The sequence below is a fragment of the Camelina sativa genome, chromosome 20 (assembly GCF_030686135.1).
Source record: "Camelina sativa cultivar CO46 ecotype springtype chromosome 20, ASM3068613v1".
Taxonomy (NCBI): Eukaryota; Viridiplantae; Streptophyta; class Magnoliopsida; order Brassicales; family Brassicaceae; genus Camelina; species Camelina sativa.
The window spans coordinates 17,836,534-17,853,401 of record NC_141899.1 but is presented as its reverse complement, the minus strand read 5'-3'; the positions used below and the strand labels follow the sequence as shown (position 1 = coordinate 17,853,401).

Here is a 16,868-nt window from a genome sequence, read left to right as displayed (position 1 = left end):
TCCATTGTTTCAGGATTGAACACACAGATGCCCAGGCATGAACGTTTCAAGCCACAGTTATGGCCATGGTAATTACAGGTGAAATAGATGGAGTTTGGCTCGATACCAAGGGTATGGTCGGCTGGCATGGTGATACCCAAATCCAGAAGCAGGGCCTCATTACTTAGAGACACAACCTGGAACATTGAGTTCTGAAAGCCTGGATTAGAATCCTTATAGAGACGGAACATCCTATATCTTCTTACACTTTAAAAAAAGTTCTGAACCAATAAAACCTCTCCTGATGGAGTAACAGCAATGTGATTGCTAACACTTGCTAAAATGTATTCCATTGTGTCCATACTTAATGAAAATGTATCACTATTGGATACGTCCATGAAACCTTCTTGTCCAAAAAGATTCAAGTCTTCGAATGAATTGATACTTTTTTTTGATACTTAGTTAATATATGTGACAACCCGTCCCGTGGATCCCACTAGCCCCCTGCTAGCTTGCCCCCATAGGCTCGAAGCTGGCCCTGCAGGGCATCGATCCTAACCTCTCACTGGGCAAATGGAACTATTCATCCAAATCCACAGTAGGTTATTGGTGCGCCAGGCGTTCCTCGAACCCTGGTCCCCACCCTTAAACAACCTTCCCACAAGACAAGCTGTCACCAATTGATCTGCAGCTCAATTGGTGACAGCTTGTCCTGTGGGAAGGTTGTTAAAGGGTGGGGACTAGGGTTCGAGGAACGCCTGGCGCACCAATAACCTACTGGTAGATTTGGATGAATAGTTCTATTCCACGGTGAGGGGTTAGGATCGATGTCCTGCAGGGCTAGCTTCGGGCCTATGGGGGCAAGCTAGCAGTGGGCTAGTGGGGTCAACGGGACGGGTTGTCACAATATATATATACTGTCACCACCATGGAGCACTATATCAGATAAGCCCTGTAAGTTCAAGTCAAGCTTGCTTCATGTTGGAATGTGACAGTAATGATCTTCTCCGTTCTTGCAAAAGGCTACATATTCGGACAGAGGTAATCTATATATAATAGCAAAGCCATTTTTTTAAGGTCTGCTAAATCTAACGGCTTAGATAAAAAGAAAATTGATCTTACGGTTGAAAATAGTTTTTTCTTCTCACCCCTACCAAGCCAAGGATTGCGGTCACACGTTCACACTGCTACGTTCAAGCATCACACTCCTTCGCTGTCTCATATATTGTGAACTGCTTCGTTCAAGCATCACACACCTTAGTTCTCTCATATATAGAGCTTCCTAATTAACAAACCTTGTTTTCTTCTTTTAAAAAACTTCATTTTGCATTTACCCGTCCAGTGATTGCTTTATTGTTCCGGCTATCGTAGTTGTGATTTTCCCTTTGATTCCGTAGATATACCACCATCAGTTACGATATTCCAAGTGTTCTCTCATATATAACTATTTCTATTTTATAAAGTAAACTAATTTGTCGCTTTCAATTTCATGGTTCTCCTCTTTGAGTTTTACTGTTGGTCGGTAATTGAGTTTGTAGAGTCACAACGTTTTTAAGTCGTGACGTTTTGGTTTGTGTCGTTTCATCCAAAAGTCACAAGTACAAAGAGACACACCTCATTATGATGTAGTAGTGTTTGTTTGTTTTCTATATACCTCAGTGTTGTAGTTGATGTAAATAACAAGTTTCAGTTAATTAGAGTTTATTTCTCATTTCTGTTTTCTCTAAAAGAGAAGAGACAAACGTCTCTTACTCTGTTACAAATTCCAGGTGAATCCTTGATGTGAAGACCTCTCAGTTTTCTTATTTTTCAATTTTGTGGGGGAAAGCTCAATGATTTTTAGAGAAAATAGTTTACTTTATAAAATAAAAATAGTGATAATTTTTTTTCTTTGTTCTTTTTCTAATTTTTCGCTTTACATTTGAACTAAATCGTTTACAATAGAACTATTATTACTTTCATTTGAAATATTGAGCCAAATTACATGTCTGCCTTTCAATCTTATCAAGCATTTAGCAAATCTATGATTGATTGCCTACTAAACCCATAAATCTAAAAGAATAATAAGTAGGAGTGTATGTGATAGTAGGATAAAGTGTCTAACTAAGGATGTATAAACGAAGAACATAAAGTTCCTACAATGCGGTGTTTGGGTGAAGGTATGTCGTGGTGAGACACTCTAATCTTGTATTATGTAAAGGCTGATCATTATATATCACGGTGGACAATGATGTAAATGAGGATATCCAAACACCGCATTGTAGGCATATTTTAAACAAAGTATTTATTTTAATTTTATAAGTTGAAATCTTATGCATTTCAAAATAATGTCTAAACATTATTTTTTAATCCAAAATTACATCTTAATTTGTGAGGTTATTTTTATTTTTTTACTTATAGTTTCAAATCATTTTTACATTTGAAAACCTTCATTTTAGCCATTTAGAAAGTTGATTAAATATAATCTTATTTTTTTTCTAAAACAAAAATTTATGTCACTAGCTTATATATTCAAACTTTCAAACTAAGAATCTAGTAAATTCATTGGTCTACATCCGTCCACGCGTCCGCATATACGATTAGATGCTATAAGCGCTTGTCGACCATTAAATTAAAAAAGATGTGATACAAAGTTCCAAAATCTGACATTTTACTTTACTTTTTGTTTCCTAAAACTAAAATTGATGTGAGTCATATTTCAAAACTAAGAATTAATCAAATTATCGGTCTAGATCTGTCCACGCTATTGAGAATCTAATAAGTATCATCGGTCTAAATTCATCCACACGTCTGCGTATACGATTTGGTGCTAAGGTCTTGTCCACCATAAAAAAAGAAGTGAGAGGTCTATCTTCAGATCTCCAAAACCTGTGAAGAGATTAGGGTTTCAGAGTAAACAACAACCAAAAGAGTGAGCAGAGCTGAAAACAGCCATGATCCGGCTTGGATCGAAAGAGAAGAGGTGTTACACTTCACCACCTCCACCTTTGACAAGGTCCCAAACCTACCCGTTGGAGAGGATTCGTCTAGAAATGAAAGAGGAGATTCTCATGAAATTGAAGGGAAAATGCATCTCGAAGTTCATCAGCATTTCTAAATCCTGGTCATCAATAGTCTGTAGCAAACGTTTCACCAACTTGTACCTGAATCAATCTATGGCTCCACCACATATCCTTTTCTCATTGACCGTCCGTGGAGACAATGAGATGCAGCTCTTCTACTCTTGCTCTCAGGAGGATCCATCTTCTGATCATCAAACGGTCAGTTGTCACCCTCTGAATCACGATGACTGGTTTGAATTTTATCCACCTGTCCGCGGCTTGCTGTGTTGTCTGAATGATAATAATAGAGTGATGACTGGGAATCCTACTACTTGTCAATTTATTACTTTGCCGAGAGTCCAAACTGTGAGGGAAGACATAAGCTACTCCTTTGGATATGATCCTATTAATGGTGAATACAAAGTGTTGTCATGACGGTGCCAGGTAATAGTACATCAAGCGATCTTGTGTTGCAGGAGCATCAAGTTTTCACTCTAGGAGCTAGGAGAAAGAAATGGAGAAAGATCGAATGTAAGCATCCCCATTTTGCTCATATTAGAACTCAATGGCTATGCAGCAATGGGGTTGTGTATTATATAGCTTGGATAGGGAAAGTTCCTTCTCTGATGTGATTTGATGTTGGTTCTGAAAAGTTTAGTGTCATTAAGTTACCCAGTGACGGGTATGTCCAATATCTGTCGCACTACGGCGAAAAGATAGCTGCGGCGAATATATTAGTCACCGGTACATTTGACATGTGGGTTCTTGAAGATGCCAGCAAATCACATTGGTCACAAGTTTCAATCGTGATTCCTTCTTGGACAGATTCATATGATCAGTTTGATTGTTTCACGTTAAGGGGTAGACTTGGCACTGGCGAGCTTGTATTTGCACCGGTCTTTGTCACAGACCCGTTCTATATACTATGTTACGATCTCAAGGAAAACAGAGCTAGAAAAATCCAGATCGAAGGAATTGGGACTCACTTAACGCATATACATATCTATCTTGATCATGTTGAGAGTCCTATGTTTCTGGAACTGTAAGGTAATCATCTGTTGATGACTAGTTCTTTGGTGTTGTTGTCTGCTGAACTAATCTCTCTCTTTTTCTTTCTTTTTTTTTCTTTTTCTTTCAAGTTTTTGAATTAAGTTGTCGGATATTGTTTGTTTAAGACTAATCCTTATTGGAATATGATCAACTGTATGCTTATGCAATTGCAATGTTTATGACTTGTTTAAAATAATTTATGATTTTTTGTGGAGCTTATACTGCTTCGGTTCTTTTAATTTGATTTATTTTGGCGAGAATGATGAGTTTAGTGTTGTTGGCTAGATGTTTTTTTTTTGTCAACCATTGGGCCACAACAGGCCGGCCCATTAGCCTAATCCCTACGAATGTAGGGAGCAGGACTCGATCTCTGGTGTGATGGTGCCTTGTGCATTAAGGACTTACCTTTGGCTAGATGTTTTTTATAACCCATCTTATAAATCTTTTGCGTAAGAGCAAAATTACCTCAATAATTACTTTAAATCTTTTTTAATTATGTTTGACTAAACCATCACACACATTTGTGCTCGATGATTTTATGTAACTTTACATTATGTTTTTATTTAACCTATTGTTAGAAATCAATTCTACATGTGAAAATCTACATTTTGGCCATTCTAGAAAGTTAATTAAATCAAATCTTTCTCCGCATAAAATTTATACTACGTTTAATTTGATCTAAATCTAGTCTTATCAATTGAAGTCAGTCTACGTTTGAAAATCTATATTTTAGCAATTGAAAAGTTAGATAATTGAATCTAATTTTTGAGATTTTTCATTTTAAGTTTTTTGTTCCCTAAAACTAAAATTTCTATCAGTCATATTTTTAAACATTCAAAGTAAGAATCTAATCAAATTATCTGTTTAGATCCCTCCACGCGTAATAATAATCTAATAAATATCATCGGTATATTCGTCCACGCGTCCGCGTATATGATTAGATGCTAAGGTGTTGTCCTAAAACTTAAAAATTTCTATCAGTCGTTATATATATTTTCAAACTTTCAAAATAAGAATCTAATCAAATTATCGGTCTAGATCTGGCCACGCGTAATGAGAATCTAATAAATATTATCGGTATATCCGTCAACGCGTCCGCATCTATGATTAGGTGCTAAGGTGTTGTTGTCCACCATACAAAAGAAAAGTGAGAGGTCTATCTACATGCAAATCTCCAAAATCTGTAAAGAGATTAGGGTTTCAACAACCAAAAGAGTGAGCGGAGCTGAAAACAGCCATGATCCGGCTTGGTTCGAAAGAGAGGAGGTCTAACACTTCACCACCTTTGACAAGGTCCCAAACCTATCCATTGGAAAGTATGCCTCTAGAAATGAAAGAGGAGATTCTCATGAAATTGAAGGAAAATACATCTCCAAGTAAATCAGCGTTTCTAAATCCTGGTCATCGATAGTACGGAGCAAAGTTTTCACCAACTTGTACCTGAATCGATCTTTGGCTCAGCCAATTCTTCTCTCACTAATCGACCGTGGAGACAGGGAGAAGCAGGTCTTCCACTCTTTCTCTCAGGAGGATCTAACTTCTGATCATCATACTGTCAGTTGTAACCGGTATCATGAGTTTTCTCCACCTGTACGTGGCTTGATTTGCTGTCTAAATGTTTATAATCTAGTAATGATTGAGAATCTAAACGAGCAAGAGAAGGTGTCCCTGGTTACACCATTTCTGCTGTACGTTTTCAATTCAAACCAGACAAAGTAAAAAAATTGCAGCATAACATCAAAACAAGAATCTGTCCAAAAAGAGATCACTGTGATTTCAGAACCCTGATTAAAGAAAATGCAATCCCTTCATTATACCTCTAATTCAAAGTAATCATCAAATTGGATAATTGCTATATGTATAAGCTTCTAACATGTATGTTTCAGTACCTAGAATTGCACAAGCTGGCTGAACAACTACCCTCTCGATATATAAGATCTCACACTTGGTATCACCATGCATGTTCGCGGTGCATAGTTACTGATTCCGCAAAAAAAAGGGTAATGACGACTTTTTTAGATAGATTAGACATTGAGTATAAAATTAAAAAAAAATTGCAAAAAATAGTTTTCAGTGTTATCAGTGTCTATGAAGAATTGACTTGATTTATGATGTTCTTAGTCACCATGTCCAGAATACGTTTTCAAAGCATATTAAATACATAGAAAATATTAAGAATTATAAACAGAAGAGAAAAAGTGTGAACTCTCCAAGAAAGGAAAACAAATCAAGATCACGAGGGGAGAAACCAATGAGCATATGTGAGCTTTAAGTTGGAGAGACCAGGGAAGTGTCTGAGGTTCTTTGTTGCAAGGTTGAACACACATATGTCCAGGCATGAAGGTTTTTTGCCTCGCTTAAAAGTACGGTCATAACGGGTGAAATAAATGGAGTTTGGTTTGATGCCAAGAGTATGGTCAGCAGGCACGGTGATACCCAAATCAAGAAGCAGTGCCTCATCACCTAGAGAATCAACCTCAAAAAACGGGATCCGGTTTTTGATAATACTAGCGGGGTCTGGATTAGGATCCTTTTTGTATAGACGGAAGATCCTATGCATTGTTCTTCCACAAAAGATGTTCTTGACCAACAAAACCTCTCCTGATATTGTAACAACAATGTTAATGCTAACTGTTTTTTTTATCACCACTCAGAGGACCTGGCGAATGAAATGGTACTAATCTATATTTCTAGTTGGAATCTTCTTGTCCAAACAAATCCAGTTTTTGAATGACATGATAACTCATTGAAACGTAAAGACTATCACCACCACGCTCGAGTACCACCATATGACAAAAGTCTGGTAACCACACACCTGTTAAAACCTCACGGTAATGATCTTCTCCGTTCTTGCAAACGGCTATATAGTGAATCATACACAAGTAACTCTTATTGAAGTACCACACTACGACGTACTCGTCTTTCTTCTCATCTAGCCACAAAAGACCTCTTAGCTCGTCCACATTATAATGCATGACAGCTGATGAGGAATAATATCTTACCTCCTTGAATTCACTATCTCCGACTCGTTCAAGACTATAGTAGTCACTCTTCATTGACTCTAGAGGTGGAAGTGTAAAGGTATAGAGGACAACAAATCACTCAAACTGCTTGGAAACGCGCCAAGCAAACGCTTTTATTCAAACTTATAAAAACTCCCTTTTACAAGTTATGAATCTAAACCTACTCTCTTGTCTATCTATCACAACACCCTGTGTAGATCTAAGAGAGTAAAATGAACACACTCACCTTCAAAGCTTTTTCTGATTGTTTGAAGGTTTACGAAATCTCACAACTTTTATCCACGAGTGCTAACTCTTTTTGCGGCTAGCCCTCGTCTCTTTAAACCCTTCACACACGATCTTTAACCTAGATCTTTGTGAATCCCTAACTAAAAGGAAATATTCCTTATCCTAAGAAATATCCTCCCTTAACTCTCTCGATCAAATACACCCTCAATATCTTCGTGTATATCTTGATCTTCTTCTTCATTCCTTCTCACGCTTCTTATCACAACTTCCATAATCTTCTTCCACGTCAGCCAATCTGCCATGTCAGCATACCAGCACTCTGAGACACTTCGCAAGCTCCTGTCACCTTCAGAGCTCTGATGCACTTTCAATCTCCCCCCTTTTTGACTGAATCTTGCCACACAAGCAACCGCAGCACCAAACCTGAAAACGCACAGACAACACAGCCAAGACAAGAAAACAACCGTACTAGCAAAATATTCCAGCAATCAACACAAGACGGTTAACCAATAAAGACTTGTTAAAATAAATTGTTCAAAGCCAAAACAGAAACAAAATAAAACAAGTCTCAAGTTTTAAACAGGGGAGAAACACATAAAAACAACAAAAACTGTGAGCAACAATAACAACTGCTCCCCCATAGCTTAATCTCCCCCTCAGGCCTCTGAAACAGACTCATCTCCCCCCTGCTTGTTTGGCACAGTTTAGTCAAAAATACCAAGAACCTAAACCAGACATTGGGACGAACATCAAAGTGAGAAGCTACTTACCAGCGTCCAAAGCATCTTGCAGAATCTTGATTGCCAACCGGATGGCTTTGCGCTCTGCAGATGACCCTTTTGGAGAAACAGGGTCAACAGGGACGGATGCTGTCTTCTTCCCCTTTGCCTTCTTTGTATCTTTTGATGACAAACCCGCGACAGGTCTCTGAGCAGTCTGCAACTGATAGATGAGACTGGGAAACGGCAACCGGAAGCCAGACTGAGCTTGCAACCCCAGTTGAATGACCTGGTCGTAGATCATCCGTCCAAAATCGAACGAAATCCCATGCATGATCATGTAGATCACCAAAGCCCTATTCGTCGAGATGTATCCCGTGTTCACCGTGGGAGACCAGTTGCTACAGCATATCCGATGCAGATCCTTGATCACCGGGTTTCTTAATTGCAGTGGACACCAGCTGCTTGCAGGATTTGACTCTTCCATCAGAGAGAAACAGAGCCAGATCCTCCTCCAGAATTGCAGCCGTCTGCAATCTCTGTTCGCGCACATCCACAGACTTCAGACCAAACAGGGCATTGATACGGCTTGGAGAGAACTCATAGACCCAGTCTCGGACGAGCACGTCGACAGACTCCCCCTCAATCTTGACCGTTGGAAGATTCGCCCAGAATTCATAGACCACCACCGAGTCGTACGAGTCAATCTGAGTAACGGTTTTAAGCAGCCCAACTTTGTCTATGAACTCTCTAGTCTTGTCTGCAGCATCGAGTGGATAACAGACCTCTGGAGCGAGCGTTCGAGAGGCAAAGAACCCATATCGTCGAACAGCTTCTGAGGAGATGAACCGTTTGGCATCGAAATCCTTTGACGAGGCTCCTCGAGATGTGGTGGACGTGCCCTTATCTCTGTGGAGAGATGGGCGCTTGGAGTCACGACTGTCTAGATCAGCAGGCGGTTGTCTTTTGCGTAAACGGGATGAGACTCCTTGAGATGGCAGGACAGGTACAGGCGCATCCCCGGTAAGATCTACTACCGGAAATCAAGAAGTCACCTCTCTCGGCGGAGAAGACGAGGAGTCGCAGGTCTCTTGGTTCCCGTGAGAAGGCGAGGGAACTTGATCCACCTGAGTCGGAGATGCAGTGAAAGACTCCTCGCGAGGCTGGTAAACCACCATGGCAGTCGCGGGATCGATCGGAACATGTGGAGTGGGCGGAGGCAACGAAGATGGTGGAGTGTGAAGCTCCTCATCTGAGCTTGAGTCATAGTGGAAACCACTAAAGATGGACTTCATGGTTTATAGAGCGTTGATCGAAACGGAGAAGAGAGAGATTTGAGCAGAAGATTAATCGACACAGGATTGAAATCGCAAAGGTGATGAGGAAAACGCCAAAACCCTATCTGCTCTTTTTTATACACCTCCGTGAGTCTCAATGGGCTGCACAAACTCGGCCCAAAACATTAAAGATTTCCTGAAACCACTCAATTAAACATCAGTGTACACTGCATCTATTTCCTCATTTGACTGCATTCAATCGTTAATTCATTCAATCAAAATTAATATTAGTGCATTAATAAATCTCATTCTTCCTCTTTTTCAATCCAAATTAACAGATTCATGAATCAAACACACATATACACACAGCCACTAATGACAGATTCTGAGGGACACACATGAGCATTAATTTTTTTTTTTTTTTTTTTTTTTTGTAAAAATATTAAACAGTGTAGAAGTCCGAACACTAACCAGACTTTTGTCGTATCAGCCACTTGTTCAGAACCTTCACTAGAAACTATCACAACCTCTTGAATTGTCGAAGATCAGAGGACTGTTGCATGTGGATAGTCTTTCACACTGGCATGCCTTTAGTCTTCAGTCCATCCCAACATGTTAAGGCAGCTGGAGTTCATCTCTTTGAAGAGCACAAAATATTTTTTGTTTTTGTTTTTTTATTTTTATTTTTTTTATTTCTCCAAACAGCCTTATGATGACTGCTTCAGCATCTTGAGCTTCAATGACATCATTTGATTGTGTCAGCCACTGATTCGGAACTCATCATTTCTTAGGTTATTAAACCTTCGAATGACTGTGCATGTCTCTTCACAGCTCTTTGACCTCCTTAATCATGACAACGTTTAACAGGACGGACAGACCGGCATGACAGGCAGCTATTTCCCACACTCTTTCAGATGTTGATCTTCTATATATTCCAGGATTTCTATGATCTGTTCTAGCTCCAGTTCCTGCCTTAGACCAACACAACTCAGAGAAATAGTTAGAGTTCACAGACACCAATGGACTTCCTCAGATTTATGAATCTGTTGAAGTCTAGAGGCTTAGTAAACAAATCAGCCAGTTGAAAATCAGTGCTCACATGGTCTATCTCAATCAGTTTCGCCTCAACAAGTTCACGAACAAAGTGGTGTCTAATATCTATGTGTTTTGTTCTAGAATGCTGGACAGGATTCTTAGAGATGTTTATAGCACTCAAATTATCACAATGAATTAACAAAATGTCAGAATTCATACCATAGTCAGAGGACATTTGACGCATCCACAGGAGCTGTGTACAACAGCTGCCCAAGGCAATGTATTCTGCCTCAGCGGTTGACAGTGAAACACTGTTCTGCTTCTTGCTGTGTCATGAAATTAGGTTGTTGCCCATAAAGAAGCATCCTCCACTTGTACTTTGGCGATCATCCACAGAACCTGCCCAATCAGCATCGCAGTATCCGCTCAGACTGGTGTTGGTATCCTTGGTGAAGAAAATACCAAAGTTCACTGTCCCCTTGATGTATTTGATGATCTTCTTGACTGCTAGTAAGTGAGACATCTTGGGCTTGGCCTGATACCGTGCGCATATCCCTACTGACAGACAAATGTCAGGCCTACTCGCTGTCAGGTAGAGCAAACTCCCAATCATACCTCTATATAGTCGTTCATCCACATCCTCTCCTTCCTCATCTTTTGAAAGCTTGTCATTGACTCCCATAGGTACCTTAGCTTCTTTACTCTTCCCTAAACCAAACCGCTGTACCAATTCTTTGGCATAGGTGCTTTGAGACACAAAGATCCCATCAGCTGATTGTTCTACTTGCAGACCCAGGAAGTATTTCAGCTCTCCCACCATACTCATCTCAAACTCCTGTGACATGTTTTTCACAAACCTTTGCACCAGAGATTGACAGGTAGAACCAAAAATAATGTCGTCCACATAGATCTGAACAAACATCAAGGCATTGTTGCTGTTGAGAACAAACAGTGTCTTGTCTACACTTCCACGAACATATCCTTGATCCAGAAGAAACGTAGTTAACCTCTCATACCATGCTCTTGGAGCCTGCTTGAGACCATATAGTGCTTTCTTCAGACGGTACACATGCTCAGGATGTTGTGGATTCTCAAAGCCTTTTGGTTGTTCTACAAACACTTCTTCTTGTAAAATCTCATTCAGAAATGCACTTTTAACATCCATCTGATGTATGTAAACTTGAGAGCACATGACATACCAAACATGAACCTGATGGATTCTAGCCTTGCTACCGGAGCAAAGGTTTCATCAAAGTCAACTCCTTCGACTTGAGAGTAACCTTGAGCCACAAGTCTTGCTTTATTCCTCACAATGCATCCACTGGCATCACTCTTATTCTTGAAGATCCCACTTCGTTCCCACTATATTGACATTAGCTGGCCGTTTAGTGAGTTCCCACACATTGCTGCGCTCAAATTGTTCCAGCTCATCTTACATTGCAGCAACCCAGAACTCATCCCGAAGAGCCTCTTTGTGATTCTTTGGTTCCATAGTGGAAACAAAACAGGCAAATTGAACGATCTCAGAGTCCTGAGAGACAGTGTCTAGAACTACAGTCTTCTGTTTCCTTCCAGCCAGTTGAGCAAAGTCATCTGTTTGCCCCTGGTAACTCTACCCCCCTGAATCGCACCGATAACATCGCCTGAGGAGTGATTCTGATGAACCTGAGAAGATGGAGGAAGCTCGTCTGTTGATAGTCCAGGGCTGGCATGATCACTAAGACTCTCAAAGGCTTGCTCAGACTTCTCATCATCAGTTACCAGATCCTTGTCAGAGAGAACAGTCACCATATCAACTCGTTGAAACGAAGTATCATCAAAAACAACATTTACCATTTCCTGAACTGATCTTGTGCGTTTGTTGTAGACACGAAAGGCAGTGCTGTGTCCGTAGTAACCAAGAAAGATCCCTTCATCACTCTTTGAGTCAAATTTACCCAACTGATCCTTGTCATTCAGAATGTAGCATAGACAGCCAAACACATGAAAGTAGCTTACAGTTGGGGACTTTCCTTTCCATAACTCATAGGGAGTCTTGCTGGTCCCTGGTCGGACATACACCCGATTGATAATGTAGCAAGCAGTGTTGACAGCTTCATCCCAAAACCGATGTGGCACTTGATTCCCATGCAGCATAGCTCTCGCCATCTCTTGCAGTGTTCTGTTCTTTCGTTCAACAACACCATTCTGCTTTGGGGTTCTCGGAGCAGAGTACTGATGAACAATGCCCTGATTTCCGCAGAATTGATCAAACTTGTCATTCTGAAACTCTCCTCCATGATCACTCCTAATAGCTTGGATGGAACATTTTTCACTTTTAATCTGCAGGGCAAGAATGCGAAAGCATTCAAGAGCATCAGCTTTTTCACGAAGAAATCGCACCCAGGTGTAGCGAGTGAAATCATCCACCATGACAAAGATGAACCGTCGCCCAGAAATGCTCTGAACTTGAATTGGACCCATCAGATCCATATGTACCAACTGGAGTGCATGGCTAGTGCGAACATCTGTCACAGGCCCATGAGACGTCTTGACTTGCTTGCCTTTGTTGCAAGGACCACATATGAAATGTGGATCACCTTTCAGCTTAGGAATTCCACGCACAACCTCTTGATTAGCCAATTTCATCATTGTGCGAATGTTGAGATGACCAAGCTTCTGATGCCACAGTTCTGTATCCAACTCAGCAGTCGTGTTAAAGCATTGTATTGATGATTTCCACATGTAACAGTTGTTACCCAGATCTCCTGCCTCTAAGTCGTATTGACCCTTGTTGATCCACAGCCTTGCACCCCTTCTTGGTGAATGTGACATCCAGACCTTCATCACACAACTGGCTGATACTTATCATATTTGCCTTCAACCCTTCAACCAAGAAGACATCCTTAAGACATGGTTGAGAATCACCACCGGTTGTGCCTTTTCCTAGGATTGTACCCTTTTCTCCATCACCAAAAGTAACTCTTCCTCCAGCAACACCTTCTAGATGTTATAGATTATCACGGGCACCAGTCATATGCCTGAGCATCCACTGTCAAAATACCACTTGGCCTGATCAACCTCTGTTTTTTCTGCTGTGAAAGCCACATGACAGTAGAGATCATCTTTCCTGACATACCCCTGTGTGTTTCTTCTTACAGCTGGATAAAACTCACCACGTTGCATAAGGTTAGACACACGATTCTGGAACTGATAACATTGGGCTTTGTAGTGATTTAGATGCCCACAATACCAACATCCTCTCCGTCTACTACGCTGAACAGGTCTTTGAGTCGTCTGCCGAAACCCACTAGAGGCATATGGCGGCCTAGTATTTACCTCAGGGAACACCACCATCCTTGGGTTTCTTGAATTCGGATTCACAGGAACCTGATCATACATTCTAGTCGTCTGAGAGAACTTCCTCTCCTTCAGCTCTGGTTCAGACTCCACTCCTTTGACAAATTGAGTGGTTGGGTTGGTGTTTGTTCCTTGGTAACCCAGACCCCATTTCAGATTGCTGGATCTTCCAGTGCTAAGCAGTGTATCCAGATCTTTGGTTCCTTTATTCAGCATCCTAATATTCTTCAGCTGTTCATCTAACTGCTTCTCAAGTTGCAAAGTCTTTGCCTTTTCTTCACTTAATTCTTTAGAGATCATTGCAAACATGAAGCTGTAAGGTATCACTCTCAGAAGTTAATTGTGTGTTGTCTTGAGTCTTCTGAACCACCGTCTTGATGAGAAGCTCTATCTGATCTTCTACTGACAAATCAGCCTCTTCTCCATCTGAATCAGAATTTACCTTCTCATCTACGTCCTTGGTTTCCAGCACCACATCATCTTCTTCATCTTCCTCAATGACACCAAGCAGTGCCAGGAAGCTGTTAAGAACCTCTCCTTTGCTGACCTCTTCATCTGAGTCGCTTTCGCTCCAAGTGATGTAGGACTTCTGCTTGTTTTCTCGTGAAGGACAATCAAACTTAGTGTGACCGTAGCCCTTACATCCATAGCATTGCAAAGAATTCTTTCGTTTGTTGTTTGGACATTCAGACTTGTAATGCCCAAAAACCCTCACATTCAGCACACTGTCGTTCTTGCTTGTCACCCTTCCTGATCTCCTTATCAGTATCGTATTTCAAGACCGATGATGTTCCCTTCCGCTGACCTCTTTCCATCTTGCGAAAGTATTTCTTAACCAACAAGCCGACTTTTTCTTCATCTGCAACTTCTTGAGACTCTGCAATCTTCTGTTCCTCAATGGCTTTAAGGGCAAATGATTTCTCATTTATCTTTTCCTTCTTCTTCAGCTGTATCTCAAATGCCTGCATCATCCCAACCACTTGATTGTACTTGAGCTCATCAGAATTCAGTGAAGCATCAATAGCAGACCTGTGTGGATAAAACTTATCCGGCAGACTCCTGAGGAATTTCTTCACCAGCTTCTTGTCCTTGTAGCGTTTACCCAAAACTACAGCTTCTTGTGCAATACCACTCAGACGACTGCTGTAATCAGCAACTGACTCAGTTTCTGTCATGTGCAAGTTTTCAAAATCTGAAGCGAGATTGTCCAGCCTTGTATGTTTGACCCTACTTGTGCCTTCAAACGTGACTACCAGAATGTCCCATGCTTCTTTGGCAGCTTCACACCCTTGAACTTTATTGAAAATGTCCCTAGGCAGCGACTTGAAGATAACTGACAGAGCCTGTGAGTTATGTTTGGACTCCGCTTTTTCTTCGGCTGTCCATTTCTTCCTGTGCTTAGGCACCATGTCTCCCTTCTCATTTTTTCCGTCGGATGTGACCAACCATCTTCCACCGCAAACCAAGCTTCCATGTCGATGCTTGAGATGGCCTGCTTGATTGACACTTTCCAAAAACCAAAGCACTCAGGATCGAGTTTCAATGGTGATTGAACCGCAACAAAATCCAGTGATTTCTCCATACCCTTGCCGCAAGATCTCACCTGTTGAAAAAGGATATCAGAACTTTTTATCAGGTGCTTGCTCTGATACCAATTGTAAAGGTATAGAGGACAACAAATCACTCAAACTGCTTGGAAACGCGCCAAGCAAACGCTTTTATTCAAACTTATAAAAACTCCCTTTTACAAGTTATGAATCTAAACCTACTCTCTTGTCTATCTATCACAACACCCTGTGTAGATCTAAGAGAGTAAAATGAACACACTCACCTTCAAAGCTTTTTCTGATTGTGTGAAGGTTTACAAAATCTCACAACTTTTATCCACGAGTGCTAACTCTTTTTGCAGCTAGCCCTCGTCTCTTTAAACCCTTCACACACGATCTCTAACCTAGATCTTTGTGAATCCCTAACTAAAAGAAAATATTCCTTATCCTAAGAAATATCCTCCCTTAACTCTCTCGATCAAATATACCCTCAATATCTTCGTGTATATCTTGATCTTCTTCTTCATTCCTTCTCACGCTTCTTATCACGACTTCCATAATCTTCTTCCACGTCAGCCAATCTGCCATGTCAGCATACCAGCACTCTGAGACACTTCGCAAGCTCCTGTCACCTTCAGAGCTCTGATGCACTTTCAGGAAGATCGATCTGTTTCTCGCTAAACAAATTTATGATATAGAGCTTGGATTTAGAATCAATAACAAGGAACCATTCACCTGAATTTGCCAAGAATCGGATCCCTGAAAAGTCACGTTTAGTTTTGTAAACCCTAGCTTCATCCGGGTTATACAGAGCACAAACATCGTTCTCTAGAAACAGAATCAGCCATGGAGATCTTCTTTTACAGAGCACCGTTTGTTTCGAACATGAATACCAATTCAAACACACAATCTTAGCGCGGTGTAAGTCCACAAAACTCAAACGTTCAAACACAGATGTCAAGATGTCCATAGGGAGCTCCGACCAGAAGCCAGAATTAGGAGTCTTCATGCTTTTATCATACAAAGTAAGCCAAAATTAGGCTCGCTATGATTAGCCTAAACTTTAAACCTTTAAATCGCTATGCATGAGCCTAGAGGCCCTATACTCTAAACCCTCATATAGCTATGTATAAGCTTCTAACATGCATATAATTCCAATGGCACGAACCAAACCCAAATATCAAAAACACGAATCAGAGTGAAACGAGCAAAAACCGATCGAGAACCTTAAGATATCAATTGAAACCAAGGAACAAAACAAGCTGGGAGAAGAACAAACCTTGAAATTCTTAAAAATAACCTCAAAACACAGAAGATGCTGAATCCGCAATTACTGTAATGAAGTGATGATCAAAGAACTCAAAATTATCTATGCTTCTCGTCCTTAAGTAGAGAGAGAGATGTTTTTTTTTTTTTTGGTAGAAACTAGAAAGAGAGAGCAGCCAAAAAAAACAAAGAGGATAAAAAAGATGTTAAATTGTTAATAATGAATACAAAAAGTATATATTGGATGCTGAACTATTGGAGTTAATTATATCACCGGTTATGAATAGTAATTCAACCGGTTAATAGAATATAAATATACATAACCAGTGGTAGTAATTAAACCGGTTTAGAGAATATAAATATA

At 40.4% G+C, this 16,868-nt stretch overlaps 2 pseudogenes; one reads left to right on the top strand and one right to left on the bottom strand.

Annotated features, from left to right (window-relative positions):
* Nucleotides 1–2,791: 2,791 nt before the first annotated feature.
* LOC104772593 (putative F-box protein At3g10790 pseudogene) lies at nucleotides 2,792–4,286 on the top strand (annotated as a pseudogene).
* Nucleotides 4,287–6,303: 2,017 nt separating this feature from the next.
* On the bottom strand, nucleotides 6,304–16,247 carry LOC147919101 (F-box protein At5g25290-like; annotated as a pseudogene).
* Between the last annotated feature and the right edge of the window lie 621 nt (nucleotides 16,248–16,868).